At 38.4% G+C, this 19,109-nt stretch overlaps 2 long non-coding RNA genes across 3 annotated transcripts in view; one reads left to right on the forward strand and one right to left on the reverse strand.

Moving 5' to 3' along the window:
* LOC129643146 (uncharacterized) overlaps nucleotides 1–19,109 on the forward strand; it is a 560,931-nt gene that overhangs the window by 512,531 nt on the left and 29,291 nt on the right. Inside the window, exon 14 of the long non-coding RNA XR_008710107.1 lies at nucleotides 1,059–1,112. This is a non-coding gene — a long non-coding RNA (uncharacterized LOC129643146). The remainder of the gene's footprint in view (nucleotides 1–1,058; nucleotides 1,113–19,109) is intronic.
* Nucleotides 2,754–19,109, reverse strand: part of LOC129643147 (uncharacterized) — a 42,308-nt gene continuing 25,952 nt past the window's right edge. For both annotated transcript variants that reach the window (XR_008710108.1, XR_008710109.1), the window contains 3 exons: nucleotides 16,144–16,298; nucleotides 14,683–14,788; nucleotides 2,754–3,137 (listed from right to left, as the gene is read on the reverse strand). This is a non-coding gene — a long non-coding RNA (uncharacterized LOC129643147). The remainder of the gene's footprint in view (nucleotides 3,138–14,682; nucleotides 14,789–16,143; nucleotides 16,299–19,109) is intronic.

Here is a 19,109-nt window from a genome sequence, read left to right on the forward strand (position 1 = left end):
GGGAGGAATTTTATTCTCACCTCCGACTATTCCTTTTCACTAGGGTTTCAATTTCATTTCCAAAAGTTCATCTTGACCCTGCTGATTGGACTATGACAGATGCAAGAATTAAACCTTTATTTCGTTAAATAACTGAGATATTTGACTCAGTGTCTTTACAAAAGTTAGCCTTTCCTAACTAATACATCTGTAAAATCCCAATTTTCTAACTATTGGTTAAAAGTTGTGGCCACCTGTTGTTTTAATTATATGATTATATTAGGTACAGGCATACCTTATTTTATTGTCCTTTGCTTTATTTGTGCTTCAAAGATATGCTTTTTGTTCCCCTTACAAATTGAAGATTTATAACCTTGCATCAAGCAGTCTAATCGTGCAATTTTTCCAGCAGCATTTGCTCACTTCATGTCTGTCTGTGTCAAATTTTGACTATTCTTGAGATACTTCAAACTTTTTTATTTTCATTGTTAGTATGATCTGTGAATGGTGATCTTTGATGTTACTGTGGCAAAAAGATTACAGTTTGATGAAGGCTCAGATGATGGTAGCATTTTTTAGCAATGAAGTATTTTTTTTAATTATTATTATTTTTTTTACTTTACAATATTGTATTGGTTTTGCCATACATCAACATGCAGCCGCCACGGGTGTACACGTGTTCCCATCCTGAACCCCTCTCCTACCTCCCTCCCCATGCCATCCCTCTGGGTCATCCCAGTGCACCAGCCCCATTTTATATGGAGTGTAGCCGATTAGCAATGTTGTGGCAGTTTCAGGTGAACAGCAAAGGGACTCAGCCACACATATACATGTATCCATTCTCCCCCAAACTCACCGCCCATCCAGGCTGCCACATAACATAGAGTTCCCCTTGCTATACAGTAGGTCCCTGTTAGTTACCCATTTTAAATGTAGCAGTGTATAAAATTCCATCCCAAACTCCCTCCCTATCCCTGCCCCTCATCTTTCCCCCTACTGGCAACCATATGTTCATTCTCTTAAGTCTGTGAGTCTATTTCTGTTTTCCAAACAAATTCATTTGTATCTCTTCTTTTTAGAGTCTGCATATAAGGGATGTCATACAATATTTCTCCTTCTCTGACTTAAGCCAAGTGAGTATATTTAAATTAAGCTTGTACTTGTTCAAGACATAATGCTATTATATACTTGATAGACTACAGTATAGTGTAAACATAACTTTTATATGCACTGGGAAACCAAAACGTGTGTGACTCACTTTATTTTGATATTCACGTTAGTTTGGTGATCTGGAACTTAACCCTCAAGATCTCTGAGGTACGCCTGTACTATCCTCTGCACGTTATATAAATTTTCTTATTTAAATAGATAAGAATATTTAAGTACTTTTTGTATTTGCCAGTTTTGGGTATCATTCTATTATTAACTGCTTTATTTGAAGGAATACACTTTTTGAAGTCAAGCCAACATAGGTTTAAATTCTGGTTCTATCATCACCTCTGGCTTTGTTGAGATGCAGGCAATTTAAATGCCTTTCTGAGCCTGTGTCTGTTTCTACACAAAGGACCTGTTAATGCCTAACATACTTTTTGTTCTGGTAGGAATTAATTGAATGTTCTATGTAGTACCCTTAATATATTAAGGACCTGACAATAAAGAATGACTTAAAAGTATTCCCTGTGGCTCAGATGGTAAAGAATCTGCCTGCAGTAGGAGAGACCTGGGTTTGATCCCTGGGTTGGGAAGATCCCCTAGAGAAGGGACTGGCAACTCACTCCAGTATTCTTGCCTGGATAATCCCATGAGCAGAGGAGCCTAGCGGACTACAGTCCATGGGGTTGCAAAGAGTTGGACACGACTAAGTGACTATGCCTTTAAAAAAAATTGGATAGCGTATAGATGGTAAAGCCATACCTATACTTCTTTACTTCTTAGAATATCTATCAATCATCATGAGAAGAAAATGAATAAGGAAAAAATATGCCAGAAAGGTTTTGCTTTTAACTTATTTTTTATTGGCAGTTCTGTGTCTTTGTTACTGCTTGGGCTTTTCCCTGGTTGGGACGAGCAGGGGCTACGCTAGTTGCAGTGTGTGAGCTTCTCATTGCGGTGGCTTCTCTTGTTGTGGAGCACAGGCTCAGTAGTCGTGGCGCGCGCACACTTAGCTGTTCCTCAGCATGTGGGATCTTCCTGGATCAGGGATGGAACCCATGTCTCCTGCATTAGCAGGCGGATTCTTATCTGCCAGGCCACCAGGGAAACCCCAGAAGGCTTTTATTAAAACATATTTGATCAGTTTATAAGTAGAATCTGTTGTATCAAAAGAGCTTACCAGACCAATTAACATGAAAATGCTGATATGTCAGTAAGCTTTACAATGTTAAGATTGTGCTATATAGTCTACCGTGATGCTGGGAAAGATTGAAGGCGGGAGGAGAAGGGGACGACAGAGGCTGAGATGGTTGGATGGCATCACCAACTCAATGGACCTGAGTTTACTCAAGCTCCGGGAATTGGTGATGGACAGGGAGGCCTGGCATGCTGCAGTCCATGGCGTTGCAAAGGGTCGGACATGACTGAGCGGCTGAACTAAACTGATACAGTCTACAGTTGTGAACGTATCAGAACCAGCAATAAAATAATAGTCAAGGGCATCCTTTTGATTTTAGGGAGCATTCCCTTATTTACAAGTATACAGCTTAAAGAGGAATTCCAATATTTAATGACAAATTAGAGAACAAACAAGGAAATTCACAAATTATAAGAATGAAATAGTTAAATGTCAACATTTAGGAAAAAATATTTTTCACTATTATTTATAAATCATAGATACAATTTTTGTGTTTCCATTCATTTTTTAGTGATTAAAACAATAAAATTATTTTTAAAATCCTGTAAACATTTTTAAAGCATAAAATATTACAAAATCTCATGACATAAAAATCAAACATTCTTCTATAGTAATTATTCATATTTTAAATGCATGCAGAGCACTGAATATTTGCTTTTAAGTGCAGAATACCTTTTAAGACCCTGGAGAAGCATGCTGTTGCACATATTTTATTTTATCCAATTAGTCCAGAGCATTCATCTTATACCTCTTCATTGACTTCTTCTTTGAGAAACTTATCTGATGGGCACTGAAGTTTTCCTTTCATCTTAAAAAAAAGCACATGTAGATTTTAAAATTAAATGTTAATATTATCATTAGTTCTATAATAATCAGAGATCAAAAGTAACCCCTTTCTCTTTTTCTCTCTCTCCTCTTCCTTCTTTCTCTTCTCTTGATACAGTTAAAATCATCTTGAGGGTATCTTATTAAATACCCTCTTATAGATGTACGCAGTTAGATACTCACAATAAGATTGATTTTAATTGTATTTATAAACAAGAATAATTTTGTTTCTCATGAAGTTCTCACTAGGTACTCTAGGAATTCTGAATCTGAAGAATAGTCATCCTGATCATTACTTATACTCTTGGACTAGACCTAAAAGTCCCCATTTTGTCATAGTGGAAGGAGGCAAGGAGTGGGGCAAGGAGCCTTTAAACAGCAGCAGAAACAGAAGCAGATCAATAAATCAGCATTTTAGCAGGAGGTGACCCTCACTCATCCATAATGACTCTGAACAGCCACTCTAAGACTCAAGGGAAGAAGGCGCAGGGAGGGATTTAGGAATTATGATGTGGACAGTACAAGCTCTTCCATCTAGTGACAGAATCTCAAAGGAGCTCATATCAACTTCTATCTCTCTACCTCCTTATGGGACATTCTAGACACTGCGTGAAAAACTCTTCCCAAAATAGTACTATTTATTTAAAAAGTAGACACTTTATGCAGTCACCCAAACCCCTACAAATGAAATTTCCATTGACAGTTTTTCCAAGTGGTATGATGGATTCATGTGTATTACACAATTACTCAGAACTGTTTTTTTTTTTTTTTTACTTATAATTATTGATGCATCTAGAACAAAGTTAGCAACTACATGGTTAGTCAGTGTCAGATTTTTTATAAGAAATTCTGGGAGATACACATTGCATATATAGATGAAAAAGGCATCAAAATAAGTAACATCAAAACGAAGTATATTTCAGAATGTTTTTCACTGCAGTGGCTCTTCTAGTACAATCAAGAGATTTTTAACAGTCTCTTCACTAAAAGAATTAAAGATTTTTGATTTGTGCTTAGCAATGAAAAGGGCTTCCCTGGTAGCTCAGCTGGTAAAGAATCCACTGGGAATGCAGGAGACCCTGGTTCAATTCCTGGGCTGGGAAGATCTGCTACAGCAGGGATAGGCTACCCACTCCAGTATTCTTGGGCTTTCCTAGTGGCTCAGCTGGTAAAGAATCCATCTACAATGCAGGAGATCTAGATTCGATCCCTGAGTTGGGAAGATCCCCTGGAGAAAGGGAAAGGCTACCCACTCGAGTATTCTAGCCTGGAGAATTCTATGGACTATATAGTTCATGGGGTCACAAAGAGTCGGACACAACTGAGAGACTTTCACTAGCAATGAAAAGCTTCTCAGAAACCTTGATTATCAAAAATACAAGACCAACTGAAAAATATTTAAAAAAAAAAATCTTTAGATGATTTTTAGCCACCCACCACAAAGCCACTGAGCTTAATTTTAATGACTTGAAGGGATGAGAGATTATGTATATCATACAAGTTTCTTGGTTCATTTTGGATTGCTGTGGCAAAAATGCCATACACAGTTTCTTACAGTTCTGCAAGCTGGTAAGTGCACAATGAAAACACTGATGAATTTGGTATCTAGTGAGGAACCTTCCCAGATTGTGGATGGCCATCTTCACGCTGTAACCTTCCATGGTGGAAAGGTGGTGGAGCTCTCGTTTTGTTTTTAAGGGCACTAATCCCATTTATGGAAACTATACCCTCATGACCTCACCACCTCCAGATGCCCCCACCTCCTAATACCTTAACATCCGGGGGTTAGGATTTCAACATGTACATTTCTGATAGACAGACATTCAGTACATTGTAGCAAGGTTGTAGATTGGGTCAGATACAGAATTTTAAATTTACCCTGAATGACATATCAGATCAGATCAGATCAGATCAGTCCCTCAGTCGTGTCCGACTCTTTGCGACCCCATGAATCGCAGTACACCAGGCCTCCCTGTCCATCACCAACTCCCGGAGTTCACTCAGACTCACGTCCATTGAGTCAGTGATGCCATCTAGCCATCTCATCCTCTGTCGTCCCCTTCTCCTCCTGCCCCCAATCCCTCCCAGCATCAGAGTCTTTTCCAATGAGTCAACGCTTCGCATGAGGTGGCCAAAGTACTGGCATTTCAGCTTTAGCATCATTCCTTCCAAAGAAATCCCAGGGCCAATCTCCTTCAGAATGGACTGGTTGGATCTCCTTGCAGTCCAAGGGACTCTCAAGAGTCTTCTCCAACACCACAATTCAAAAGCATCAATTCTTCAGCGCTCAGCCTTCTTCACAGTCCAACTCTCACATCCATACATGACCACAGGAAAAGCCATAGCCTTGACTAGACGGACCTTTGTTGGCAAAGTAATGTCTCTGCTTTTGAATATGCTATCTAGGTTGGTCATAACTTTCCTTCCAAGGAGTAGAATGAGATATAGGGGAATCTGAATGTTTCGAAATTGGAATAAACTGTAAAAGAAGCAGGCTCAGAAAAAAAATTTGTTTCTAACAACATGAGGTTTTAGGAGACTCAGAGGTTTCTCTCCTTCCTAGCCCATAGGAATTGCATGACGTCACTTTCCACCCAGCACAAACCCTGCATCTGTGAACCATCGCCACCACCGCAACTTCCTTGGGGGAGATGGCCGCAGACCTAAAAGAAGGAAGCAAGGCACGCACTCGGGGCGTAAGTGTGGAGCACACAGTAGCACAGTGTGTTTAAGGAGCTGGGAGGGTTTATCATTCATTCATTCAACAGGGATTTATGAAGGTCTTATGTGTGCCACGCTGGATGCTGGGTATAATGGTGAACAAATTGGACACGGGCTCTATATGCAAGAAAGTACTGTGTGTGTGTGCTCTGGTGGGGAAGAAAGATACATTGCTAATCACACGGTAGATCTGAAAAACTCCAGATATGAACAATGGTATGACAAAAAGATAAAGGTACTCTAAGAGTATGTATCAGGGAGACTGATGTAGCCAGAGTGGTCAGGGAAAAGACCTTGGAGGGAAAGAGAGCTCAACTGAGAGCTAAAACATGAGCAGGAACTAAGTATGTGAGAAAAGGAGAGTAGTACCTTCCAGACAGATAAAACATTGTGTGCAGACCCCGGGGCAAGTCTTGGTCAAAGGGAGTCTGGATAGCTAGAGCGAGGAGGGAGAGCACATGTGGTCTGGGATGTAGCTACGGTGGTAAATCCATGGATCATGCTTAGATCTGTGTGTACCCCACTGTCAGCACAGATCCATGGAAGCATTTTAATGGGGGAGTGGGCAGAGTCAAATGTTTTTATTCAGAAATTATCACACTGGATACTGAATAGAGATTGCCTAGAAGCTTTGATAAATATGAACTACCTAACACTGATATATAGATATATATATTTACATATATATACACATATATTTCAAATTTTATATATACACATATGTTTCAAATTATATATATATATATATCAATGTTTAGTAGAAAATGGATTGCCTAGTCATTACATGTTGCCTTTCAAATTATATATTTCAAATTCAACTTCTTTGGCCTAGAAGAATCAGATTTTACTTCTTGACTGATAGATATACCCACATACCTAAAACTCTGATAGTTTATTCAGTTTTTTTTTTTCAGTGACTAAATATGACACACATTTTTATTCATGATATTTAAGAATAAAAGATCCCAGAAAGTATATGTATACATACCATTATCAAAAATGACAATCATTGTTTAACTTTCAGACTTAAGGTGTTGACGAAACCAAACATAAACTCTATATGAGCAAAATTAGTCTTTTAAAGATAAATTCAAGAAAGAATTTGGTCTAATACCAACTGGTCTAATAGCTTGAACTTTCCTCTAATACCCAGGCCTTGTCCTTCCCCAGGGCCTTGGAACATGCTATTCACTCTTCCTAGAAGAGACATATCAACAGTATAATATTTGCTGAATGAGTGAATGAGTCAAGGATTTCCCTGGTGGTCCAGTAGCTAAGACTCTATGCTCCCAGTGCAGGGGGCCTGGGTTCGATCCATGGTCAGGGAACTAGATCCCACATGCTGTCACGAAGACTTGACATGCTATAGCTAAAGATCCCACATGCCACATCTAAAACCCAGCACAGCCAAATAAATAGACATTCTTTTTTTTTTTAATGAATGAGTCAGGATCTTCTTAAGGATGTGGACTATACTAAGTATGCACTTCCCCAAAGTAGCTATAATACATGGTATCAGCGTATAGATTTGACTTCCTAGTGTAGTGATGCTGCACTGGGAGATTCCCCCGGAGGGGACAGTTTGCAGCGCCTGCAGGTCTCTGTGGTCATTGTAACTGATGGAGTGCCATCAGCAGCTCTGGGGTCGAGGCCAGGGATGCTGGGAAACATCCCATAATGCACAGGACAGAACCCACAACAAACGACTTCTGGTCCCAGATGTCAGTAGTGCTGGGGTTGAAAAACCTTGCTTTAAACTAATACATTTTCATTAGGAGCAGTCAGTTTTAGTAGCTCTACTGGGCCTTTGAGTCTGTCACATTACATAAATAAATAAGTAATACTAGGACAGTGAATCCTCTTCATGAAAGACTACTGTCATATCCTCAGGGATTGTGTGTTATTTCCATCAGAGTCGATGCCCCTAGTCCACAACTTAGGAACCCAGATTCCCCTGTTGGTGAGTATCTTGCTTACTTCTTCACAACGCTGAGATGAACCCTGCCTTTCCATTTGTTTCTCCAATGGTAAAATGACCAGTGATCTCCAAAGCTGAAGGCAGCTCTCTGCACCAAAGTGAGACCCTCTTCCTCCTCTACCACTTGACTAGACTCCTTTTTCATGATAGCTAAGATTCAGCCAGTTATGGAGACATAGTTCATTCTATTGAAGTTCACCATAAATTTCAAGAGGATTAGGAGTATATTGCCTGTTTGTGAAAATCAGGAATCTGTGGAATTTTCAATATATGCACACACATACATATTAACACACCTTTTATACAAAACTACAAGACCACAAGGCCTTGCTATATAAAATATCCAGATATCCATTTTATGAGACTAATATACACCTGAAAGATGCATTGATTCATTAAAAAAAAAAAAAGTGTAAGTGAAATGGTCATATTCACCCAGGAAATGACCTGAGTGGGAGGTGAAGTATTTACTACCTGATTTGGGTCATTTAGGAAATACTTAGAAAAATAAGAAAATATGCTTCCTTAGCTTATTTTTAAATTACCTTCTCTCCCCTAAATATTTGTAACTCTCTGCAGACATGCAGTCAGGCTAATACTGACGTGTCCCTTAAGTGGCCCCACACTTTCCTTTTCAGGCTGTAGGAGGTTAGTAGGTACTTTCTGACCTCGTGAGTTTTCTAAGGCCTAATACATCCTACCTTAGAAGAGTACTTTGATTTAGTACTTCAGGTAACAGCCATGCACTAGATGTTTTATGTTTTAGAAAACGAAAGTGTCTAAACTATTATGTTCCAAATTTAGTAAGATAAAAAGAATTTCCTTTCTAGTGAAAAACATGTTTCTGCATAAAATAATTGGCTCTCACGGAAATTACCATTCAAAGACCTAGGAAGCAGAGAATCAATCATAAGACTGGAATAGTTAACAAGAAGCTGTTGAAAGGACAATTAATTTATAATGCTTGGACTTGAGGTGTTTATGGACAGGACCCTTTCTGTCCTGTATTTTCCCAGTGACGGGGCATTTGCAGACTAGCCAAGTGTTACTGAGTTGAAGAATCCGACTGACCTGACATTCCAGGGAATTCTGATTTGGGGGCACTGAGTAGCCTGGCGATGACATCTTTGGGACCTCTCCTCCAGCTCTCCTGGAAGCAAAAGCAAATTTTGAAACTGATAGTTCATTTCCCTTGGTTTAGGAGTATCTGGGTTGGGAGCTGGGATCTTAGACGTGTACTGGCCTGGAGGACTTGCACTGGGACAGCTTGGCTCCAGAAAGGCTCAGGGAGTGGGTACAGGCCCATCTGGGGCCATGCCACTCTTAAACTACACCCAGAGAACCTCCAGGGTCAAGAATTCTCCAGGCAGTGTTGAAGCAGTTACATACTATCCATTTTACAGGTATGCATTCCAGTGTTTCCAATAGCAGAGCTCCCTTTATTTTTTTAAACTTTTACATTGGAGCCTTGGACTGCAAGGAGATCCAACCAGTCCATTTTGAAGGAGATCAGCCCTGGGATTTCTTTGGAAGGAATGATACTAAAGCTGAAACTCCAGTACTTTGGCCACCTCATGCAAAGAGTTGACTATTGGAAAAGACTCTGATGCTGGGAGGGATTGGGGGCAGGAGAAGGGGACAACAGAGGATGAGATGGCTGGATGGCATCACTGACTCGATGGACGTGAGTCTGAGTGAACTCCGGGAGTTGGTGATGGACAGGGAGGCCTGGCGTGCTGCGATTCATGGGGTCGCAAAGAGTCGGACATGACAGAGACGGAACAACAAATATTCTTTAAAAATAAAAACTATTTTATTGTGACAGTTTTAAAATATAAAGAAAAATAGAAAGAATACCACAAAGAAGACTTATATACTTACCATCCAGATTTAACACCTGTAAACATTTTGCCTTTTCTGTTAATCTATAGGTTTTATTTGTATTGTTTTAGTCACTAAGTCATGTCCGACTCTCTTGCAACCCCAGGGACTGTAGCCCACGAGGCTCCTCAGTCCATGAAGATTCTCCTAGCAAGAATACTGCAGTGGGTTGCCATTTCCTTCTCCAGATCATCTTCCCAAACCAGGCATGGAACCTGCATCTCCTGCATTGCAGGCAGATTCTTGTCCACTGAGCCACCTGGGAAGCCCAATCTAGATGTATACTCTCTATATAAATTTATACTTGTATCATTGCTTACACTTACCTTTTTGACTATAACACTTAAAATAATATATATATCATTATTCTTTCCCCCAAATTCTTTAGTGTGAGAAGAAATGCTCTCCATATGATCACAGTAGCATGATTATATCTAACATCAACAATAATTCCATAATAAAATCAGATACCCAGTCTATTGGTCTACATTCCAATTCTCCCACATATCTATTCATGAGGATTCAATCATAAGGCACTCAATACATTTGTTGTGTCTCTAAGTCTTCCTAAGTCAAGTAGTTTTTACCACTTTTTATTTCTGCCCCTGCTATTAACTTCTTTAAGATATCAGACCAGATGTCCTATAGAATGGTTTACATTCTGCATTTGTCTGGGTGTGTTTTCATCACATAATTTATATTTCTCTATCACCTATATTTTCTATAAGCTGAAATTTAAAACTAATGTCATGGTTAGTCACAAGTTAAACACTTTTGTGAAAAACAGTTCATGGAAAAATCAATATTTCTTGTTGCATTTAATTTACAGAATGTCTGTGTTGTTCACTAAGTAGTGCCACTAGATTAATTCCATTAGTCAGATCTTTCACCACAAAGGTATGTTTTCTCTTTTTCAATTAACAAATAATCTGTGGGGAGATACTCAACATTATGTGAATATTTTGTCTACCAGCATTTCATCAAAAATGTTTACAGCCATTGAAGTTTCTTCCCTTGCTGTTTCATTAAGATTAGCAGTGATTTTCTACTTTTTTTACATTTTTTATTATTATCCTATAAATAAGTAAAAAAAAAAAATGTTTATCAACTAGGGCCACTTTTTAAAAACCCTCGAATCTATAGTTCTTGTTGAAAAAACAAGATATCATATCTTGTTCTCATCTTTTTTTGGACTGTCCTGGATCTTCATTGTTTTGAGGGCTTTTCTCCAGTTGTGATTAGTAGGGGCTATTCTCTTAGTCATAGTGTTCAGGCTTTGAAGTGTGATAGCTTCTTTTGTTGTGGAGCACGGGCTCTGGAGCATTCAGACTTCAGTAGCTGTGGCACGTGGGTTCAGGAGTTGTGGCTCCCGGGCTCTAGAGCACAGGCTCAGTAGTTAGCTGCCCCGTGGCATGTAGGATCTTCCTGGGCCAGGATCAAACATAGTCTCCTGAATTGTTCTCATCTTTTAATTACCAGTTATCAAAAGTAAGGATATTCGTCATCTCCACAGGTGATCAATGAGTTTGTTTGATTTATAGTCTCTTTCCTTAGCCTTACCATTAACTCAATGATGTATATTTATGTAATGGATTCCAGTGAATTATAGTTATTATTATTGGTGTTTGAACGCTCCCAATTTGGATCAGGAGGAGTCACTCTAGGCTGGCAACTGTGTCCTTTTAACACAATCTGTTCATTCTTGAATACCTTCCTTCTCAGAATATGGAGGGCACTCATGCTGTTAAAGGTTTGGCAGTCACCATTCCCTTCCACTTCTTTGCTTCTTCTTTTAGAATCAGCCATTTCCTAAGTGTCTCTGATTCCTTCAGTGTGAATAATAATTAGAAAATGAAAACTGGGTGTGAGGAGTGCTGATTTCCACAAGGAATATTATGGTTTTTGGATGGAGAGAGCTAGAAAATATATCTTGTAAAATTACATTTTTATTTGATATTTTCAACTCTTTAACATTACATGGTTTTAAATTTGTATGCATTTTTTAAAAATTTGTATGCATATATCTCTTTTTCTATATTATTTCAACTCTTGGATCTTAAACAGTACAATAATTACTATGAAGACAAAGAAACTGAGATAATTTTAAGGTTCCTCAGCATTTTTAACCTTAGAATATATCTCTTAAGAGTAAACAGAGTATGCAGTATGTTCTAACATCATTCTGACGCGAATACGTATATTTCAAAAAAACTTCTCAGTGCTCCATATTTTTCATTTGTCCTATAAAAACCATCTTTTTATACTTCTTCCTTTCTCTTGTTTTAGTGTAGAACTTTTAGTAGCTTCCAGTTAACCTCTAGTATGAAATCTGATTGAATTTGGTTCTTCTCACCTTTTCCCCTCCATTTCTGTCATCTCTCTCATTACCTGTAAAGCAAGAGTCCTCCCTTCAACAAAAGAAAACTTTTGTTCTCTGACACTCCAATCCAGATGCCAGTTCCTTTGATTACTTCCTCACTTTCAGAACTAATCCATCATCTTCCTCTAAAATTAACAGGGTCTTCTCTAGTAATACCAGAAATTATATAGTTTGAAAGACACTTGATCATACTTTTATGCTGTTTAAGAATAGTTCTACAGTAGAGAAAGTGGGAGGAATTTGGCTAAAACTATGCCAGTTGAGTGTCTAGTTTGATCAAACCCTCAAAATAATGGCTGGGCTCTCTGTTTCTTTCTTCCTGGCACTGTGGGCTCTTTTTTGCAATCTTTGAGCATTGTGGGAAATAATTTCATAATGCATTTTTGCCCATTAGAAGATCTGCAGTGTTTTTCACCATGACCTTGGGTATTTTCTTTCTGCAATAACTTTGACCCTCTCCCAATATTTATCATTTACTTAATAAACGGTCTATTTCTCACACAATGATTTAGGGGGAAATTTTGTGAAGCAGAAATTTTGCAGTGCTCCATGTAAAGTTCTTCTATTTCCATAAACTCCACTAGTAGTCTGCCCTGATTCTTGTGGCAAATCGACTTTTTACTTCAAAGACTCAGTAACAAGATAAAATGATATTAAAAATGATTTTAATTTACCTGAGAATGTTATCAAAGTATGCTACATATCCAAGAGTCACATTTTTAAAATAATGAGAGCAGAGTTGATTACATACATTAGACAAGAGTATTTAATGAAATCTGTACCGATGTAGATCCTCTAGCACTTGAACAAAATACTGTAAAATACTGACTTAATGTCTCCTATGTGATTCTTTGCATTCCATTTTATCTAATCTCGTGGTGTATACCTTTGACAAGAACCCTAGACGGAATAAATAATATTAATTGAAGAGAAACTGAATTGCAGTAAGTTTGCAAGGAAATGTAAGTATACAGAATTCAACAGCATGCAAAATCTTTAACCCTACTGGCTTTCAAATGGATACTGTTGTGCTTCATCCTATGCAATATTTCACTTCCTATGTGCATTTTAAGGGCATCTCACTTTAAAGAAAGCAAACAGAATAGCGTGGAGAAGAACATATAGAAATGTTGTTTAATTCTGGGTATTATGAAACTCTTCACACTGACCTTGAAGATTTATTACTAATGAAAAGGATCAGCATTATTTGTAGGTTCACCTTAGGAATGCTGAAATCTAAGAGCAAGTTGTGAAGCTCAGACTCGAAGATTCTTTTTAAAAATCTGAAATTGAGTTTTTCTTTGGGATAAATATTAACTGTAGACAGAGGAACCTATGGAGGAGACTGAAGATCACAGAGAGAACTAGACATTAAAGGTGTAGTAAAGCAAAAGAGAAGAAATGAATTAAATTCACAAAATACTATCATAGTGTTCTTCAGCTACTGAAGAACAGAAGCAGTAATGTTTCCAGATACAGACATCTTAAATAAGAGCATGTGGGTATGCGACAGGTGTGGCAGTCAGATAAGAAAAGCATCGTGAAACAGGAGAGAAGTCATTTTCCTGCAACTTATTTATAGTCACCAGGGCTGTAAAGGTACCGGGATAAGGGGGGTGGGAAAATCAATCCCAGCCTGTGAGAGAAAAACTCAGTACTGATTTTGTAAACATTATACATTGAAACAGTGATACCATTATTCCCCTTCATTTCCCACTGTTCTTAGATATAAATCGGCCTAGTGAAGAATTCTCATTGATGCCAAGATGCATTTCTTGGTAGTTGTCAAATGTTGTGAGACAGCTGTAAAGCTGCTAAGAGTAATTCAATTTTAGCAGATTCTAATGACGTTTGTGTTGACAGAATAATATTCATGGCATGTAGCCGGACGGAGCCTCATGGAGATCTAATAACCTTCTGGCCTAATGTGAATGCCTATTATATCTCCCTAAAGAAGCAAGGAGAGTTATTTGAAACAACGTACAGAAACACACTGTCCTCTGTTTCTGAAATTTCCACTGGGCAACCAGCCCAGATATCAGTCCGGTTACAAAGTACTGTACACTTGAAATAGGAAAAACAAAATCTAACTATAGACCAGCAAATTGTTGGAGCATCTTTAAACTCTTTTCTCTCCCTAAGAATTCTGAGAACAGTTATAAGAGCAAGAGAAGGAGGAGAAAAAGAAACATTTTTTTTTTTTCCCCTTCCATGAAGGAGAGGCTATGAAATCATAGGGAAAAAATGTTCTGACAAAATACAGTGTATAATCTTTTCAAAATACCCTGGATGGCCCTTTACCCTGAGTGCTTCAACTGTGAAAATAATATGACTTAAAAATTGTAAAATGCATCTTTTAAGAATTCAACTTTTAAAGCAGATTAGTTACAACACTGTGGCTCTTATTCCCACAGCATCCCTGAGGGGCTTAGCTTACTTTCTCACGGAAAAAGCAATGCTGTGTATTACAACTCCTAGAAAGAACTTGGCCTGCTCTTGAAATAGCTACGTAGTATTCCCCAAATAAGAATTTTATGACTCTGGGAATCCCAGGGTCACAGATCTCACCCCCAGGGTCTGTAGTCCCACGCCAGCTTGCTGCTTCTCCTTTGAGGGAAGTCAGTGACTTGATGCTGCCGTGAACGCCAGTCTTTCTGTGAGGTGACCCAGAGGCCTTGTGAATCAGAACGGAGCGGTGTTTGAAGAGGTCAGCAGGAGTGAAAAGAATAGACAAGAAAATCAAAGTGAAAGTCAAAAGAAAACCCATCTATTCTGGAGCATGCAAAATCAAATATAGAAAAACTAGGAAAACTTAATTTCTCTATACAGCTATTGCTGTGAACCAAAATGCATTTTCTGCTAATTCTTTTAAAGGGTCTGTTAAATCATCCAGCCTTAGAGATCTTCCTTGATCATGTATTTTTCTCCCCATGTTATACAGCTAGAGTGCTTGGAGTATAACTTAAGTGAAAATAAATTCAGTAAGACTCTGTCTCCCCTGCCTGAGGCATATACCTCATTTGCTCTGTTCACCTGGCACTTGTCACACACTGCCTTATTCCCGGAGTTTATAGATTTGTCTGTGTCTGTCTTATTTCCCTTAATGAGGCATAAAATTCTTGAGCACAAGGACCCCATCTTATTCAGCTTGTCTCCTTTAAAGGTGATAGATCCTGAAGACGGACCTGAGGTGGTAAGGTAAACTGGAGCCACAATCGCACAGCCCGCAGAAAACAAAATTACATCTCAGAGAAATGCCCTCATCTTCTCCTTCTCAGACACTGATGACTATTTCTACAGAAGAGCAGGAATATCCTAACAGAAAACTGGATGGATGTGGCCATAGTAATGGATTTCATTTTTAGAAAAAAAAAAAAACAAAAAACACGTTAAAATTTTTAATGTACCTTTGCTCTTCTTTCCCAAAATAAATTGTATATTTAGCCTCAGGGCTGCAGGGGGACAACCATAGTTATGCATGTTTGGAAGTCAAGATAAATTTCTTCTATAATAGGTCTACAGAGAAGGCAATGGCACCCCACTCCAGTACTCTTGCCTGGAAAATCCCATGGATGGAGGAGCCTGGTAGGCTGCAGTCCATGAGGTCGCTAAGAGTCAGACACGACTGAGCGACTTCACTTTCACTTTTCACTTTCATGCATTGGAGAAGGAAATGGCAGCCCACTCCAGTGTTCTTGCCTGGAGAATCCCAGGGACGGGGGAGCCTGGTGGGCTGCCGTCTATGGGGTCACACTGAATCGGACACGACTGAAGTGACTTAGCATTGCATAGCATAGCATAATAGGTCTAATATTTCTTCGCCACCATTCAACTGGGAAGTAGAAGAAAAGGATACTTACACTTGTTTGTGAAGAATGCGTGTCATTCTTCCAGTATTTCTAGAGTAACTGCACTAACTGCATCTCTTCTAAGTAAAGGCTTGGTCTTTTCAATTACAACTCACACCACCCTCATAGGTATGTACATAGCATACATGTGGTTCACCTTATAGGTAAAAAAAAGTTTTACCTGTTTATGCATTTCTATTCCACTTTGTTCTAGAAAGGAATTCTGGCGACTGAGTAATTTGCAATAGAATGATCCCATAGATTTTTCCATAAGTCTGTTGAATGGGCTCCCCAACAACACTACCATATGCAGTTTCTTTGGTGGAATGTGAAAGCCTAGAAAATAAAAAGCCAACAAAGTTATTAGATGTAATTTTAAAAGGATTCAATTTGGAAAAATATGTAATGAGAAGCAAAATAGAAATATTGAAAATAGTCAGAACTTAACTAGGGAATCCTAGATAGACATGAATATTGAAAAAGGAAAGTGATATCACATACGTTACTCTTTGTGTTGTCATAAAGCCAGGCCAAACAATAAGAAAAAAGTCTGTAGACAGTAATTTGGCCTGAGTCAGAGCAAAGTCTCCATCATCCTCGAAGATTTTTCCAATTCTAATTTATCTAATTCCGTGAATATTGACAGATTTGTTTAAAGAAACACAATAATACAGGAAAGAAGCTAGAGGGAACTTGCCAATAAGCAAAATATATCAGCTTCTGTGCCAAGTTATGTTGCCAATGCTCTTTAAAAGTGAGGCCCAGAATTACTATTAAGTGATAATAAAAAGGAAAACCATATGCTCAGGGCCAGCTTGGTTTACTGGGGGAGGGTAAATTTTGCCTTGTACTTTATACATTTATCAGTGATTTCTATTATATAGTGGACTAACCCAGGTTAATATATAAGCTTTAATTGATTTTTTTAAAGTCAATCTATGCTGATTAACTTACTGTTTCTCTTGCCAAAAATTTAATCATTAATTCATCCTGAGTCACTACATAACATTATAAAAACATTTTATTTGATTGTTATAAATCCATATGTTGAAAGAAAATTAAATCTAGCAATTTTTCAGCAAACAAAAGAAGAAAAACAATAGAGCCTTTAAAATGATCTCTCTGAAAAGGTGTAACCAGATTGGAATAATTGTAGACTTCTTTCCCTAGAGTTAATGTCAGTCTACACAACAAATTATCTCATACACTAGCTTTGGCTCACACAGTTATGATAAACCCAGAAGATAGTGGGGAAGTCACCATGTTAGCCCATTCTCTCTAGAAATATTTGGCTTCTACAATACTTTATCCACTTATGGATCAGTTCAGTCACTCCAGGCTTCCCTATCCATCACCAACTCCCGGAGCTTGCTCAAACTCATGTTCATCACGTCAGTGATGCTATCCAACCATCTTATCCTCTGTTGTCCCCTTCTCCTCCTGCCTTCAATCTTTCCCAGCATCAGGGACTTTTCAAATGAGTCAGTTCTTCACATCAAGTGGCCAAAGTATTGGAGTTTCAGCTCCAGCCTCAGTCCTTCCAATGAATATTCAAGGTTGATTTCCTTTATGATTGGCTGATTTGATCTCCTTGCCGTCCAAGGGACTCTCAAGAGTCTTCTCCAACACCACAGTTCAAAAGCATCAATTCTTTGGTGGTCAGCTGTCTTTTATAACCAATTTATATGCCATTTTGCTATATGCTATTTTCATAGATGCACTTAAAAATCTTTTTTAAAAAGTATCATGGTATTTTTAATGTGGACCATTTTTAAAGTCTTTATTGAATTTGTCACAACATTTCTTCTGTTTTATGCTTTGTTTTTTTGGCCATGAGGCATGTGGGATCTTAGCTCCCCGACCAGGGATCGAACCCTCACCCCCTGCATTGGAATGTGGAGTCTTAACCACTGGACCACCAGGGAAGTCCCGTTACCCTGATACTTTTGATCCAAAAGTTATTTGACCTATATTTCAAGGCGCAGTTCACTGTACCATGAGTCCAGCACACAGGAGTAGACAGACTAAAGAGGCCCTAATTACTCTCCTTTAATTCTCCAAGCACATCAGAGTAACTCCAGGACCTAGTGTCACAAAGGAAAGTCAACTGTTGCTTTCTGTTTCAGGTGGGTGTGTGAACACAACCCTGGAAAGCTCTCCATCATGGGGGAAAGTTGGAAGGCTGTGATCTGGGTGTTCTGCAAACTCCACACTTCTAAGATTTATATTTTGTTTTACAAATGAAAGTTTATTTTATTAAAGAAAAAAAAAAAAGCAGTGCAGCTCTGCTTGGGCTTGTTAAAAGGCTGTGTGCATTCCACAGTGGCTGCAGAGAATGAATGCAGAAATCAGAGCCCTGGGGTTATTTGCCTGAAAGGATCTGGAGAAATACAAAACTGCTTTCATAAAAGTCTTTCTAGAGATCAGACTGCTGTGATTAGGATGTGAAAATTGAGGGGTTTGCTTTCTAATATTTCCCTTTCCATGCTCCCTTCTGGGTCATGACAATTAATTGGCCTACTTGGGGCCGAGTGCAGCTAGCTCTGTGATAATTGCTTAAAAAAAAAACAAAAAAACAAAAAACGTGGAGTCAAAATAACTCCTTGGGAATTTCACTTTTCTGTCAATGAGAGACTCCAGCACAAATACTTAATCTGTATCTGATACATTCTTCCCAGTTACCTTTACAGAATGACTGAAGGGTCCACATGTTAGCAGTGGCTTTTTTCAAAGTTTGTACATAAAAAAAAAAAAAAATGTATGCAGTCTGAGTTTGTATTATTAAACACTGGAGTGGCAAAATCTTTTTAGAGCTATAGTATTGAGTCTTGCTAACTTTCATCTAGTTTGCCCATGACTAAAGTGATCCATGTGGATTAAGGCAATAATTCAATCTGAATGTTTGCTTTGTATTTTAAAAACAAATGAAATGTTGAACAGTTGTCAGGTGTTAGCTTGATCTTTATTGTAACTCTTTGCTAAGATTACGAGGATTACACTGAGTACTTGAGGTAAGATTTGAATAGTGGCAAATACCAGGATACTGTTATCTGGTTTCAGCATCAGTCAAAGAAGTATTAAATAATCAGATAATGTCTCGGCTGCTCTCAAAACATGAAATCCCTTTATGCTAATCCACACATGCTA

The sequence above is a fragment of the Bubalus kerabau genome, chromosome 2 (assembly GCF_029407905.1).
Source record: "Bubalus kerabau isolate K-KA32 ecotype Philippines breed swamp buffalo chromosome 2, PCC_UOA_SB_1v2, whole genome shotgun sequence".
Taxonomy (NCBI): domain Eukaryota; kingdom Metazoa; phylum Chordata; class Mammalia; order Artiodactyla; family Bovidae; genus Bubalus; species Bubalus kerabau.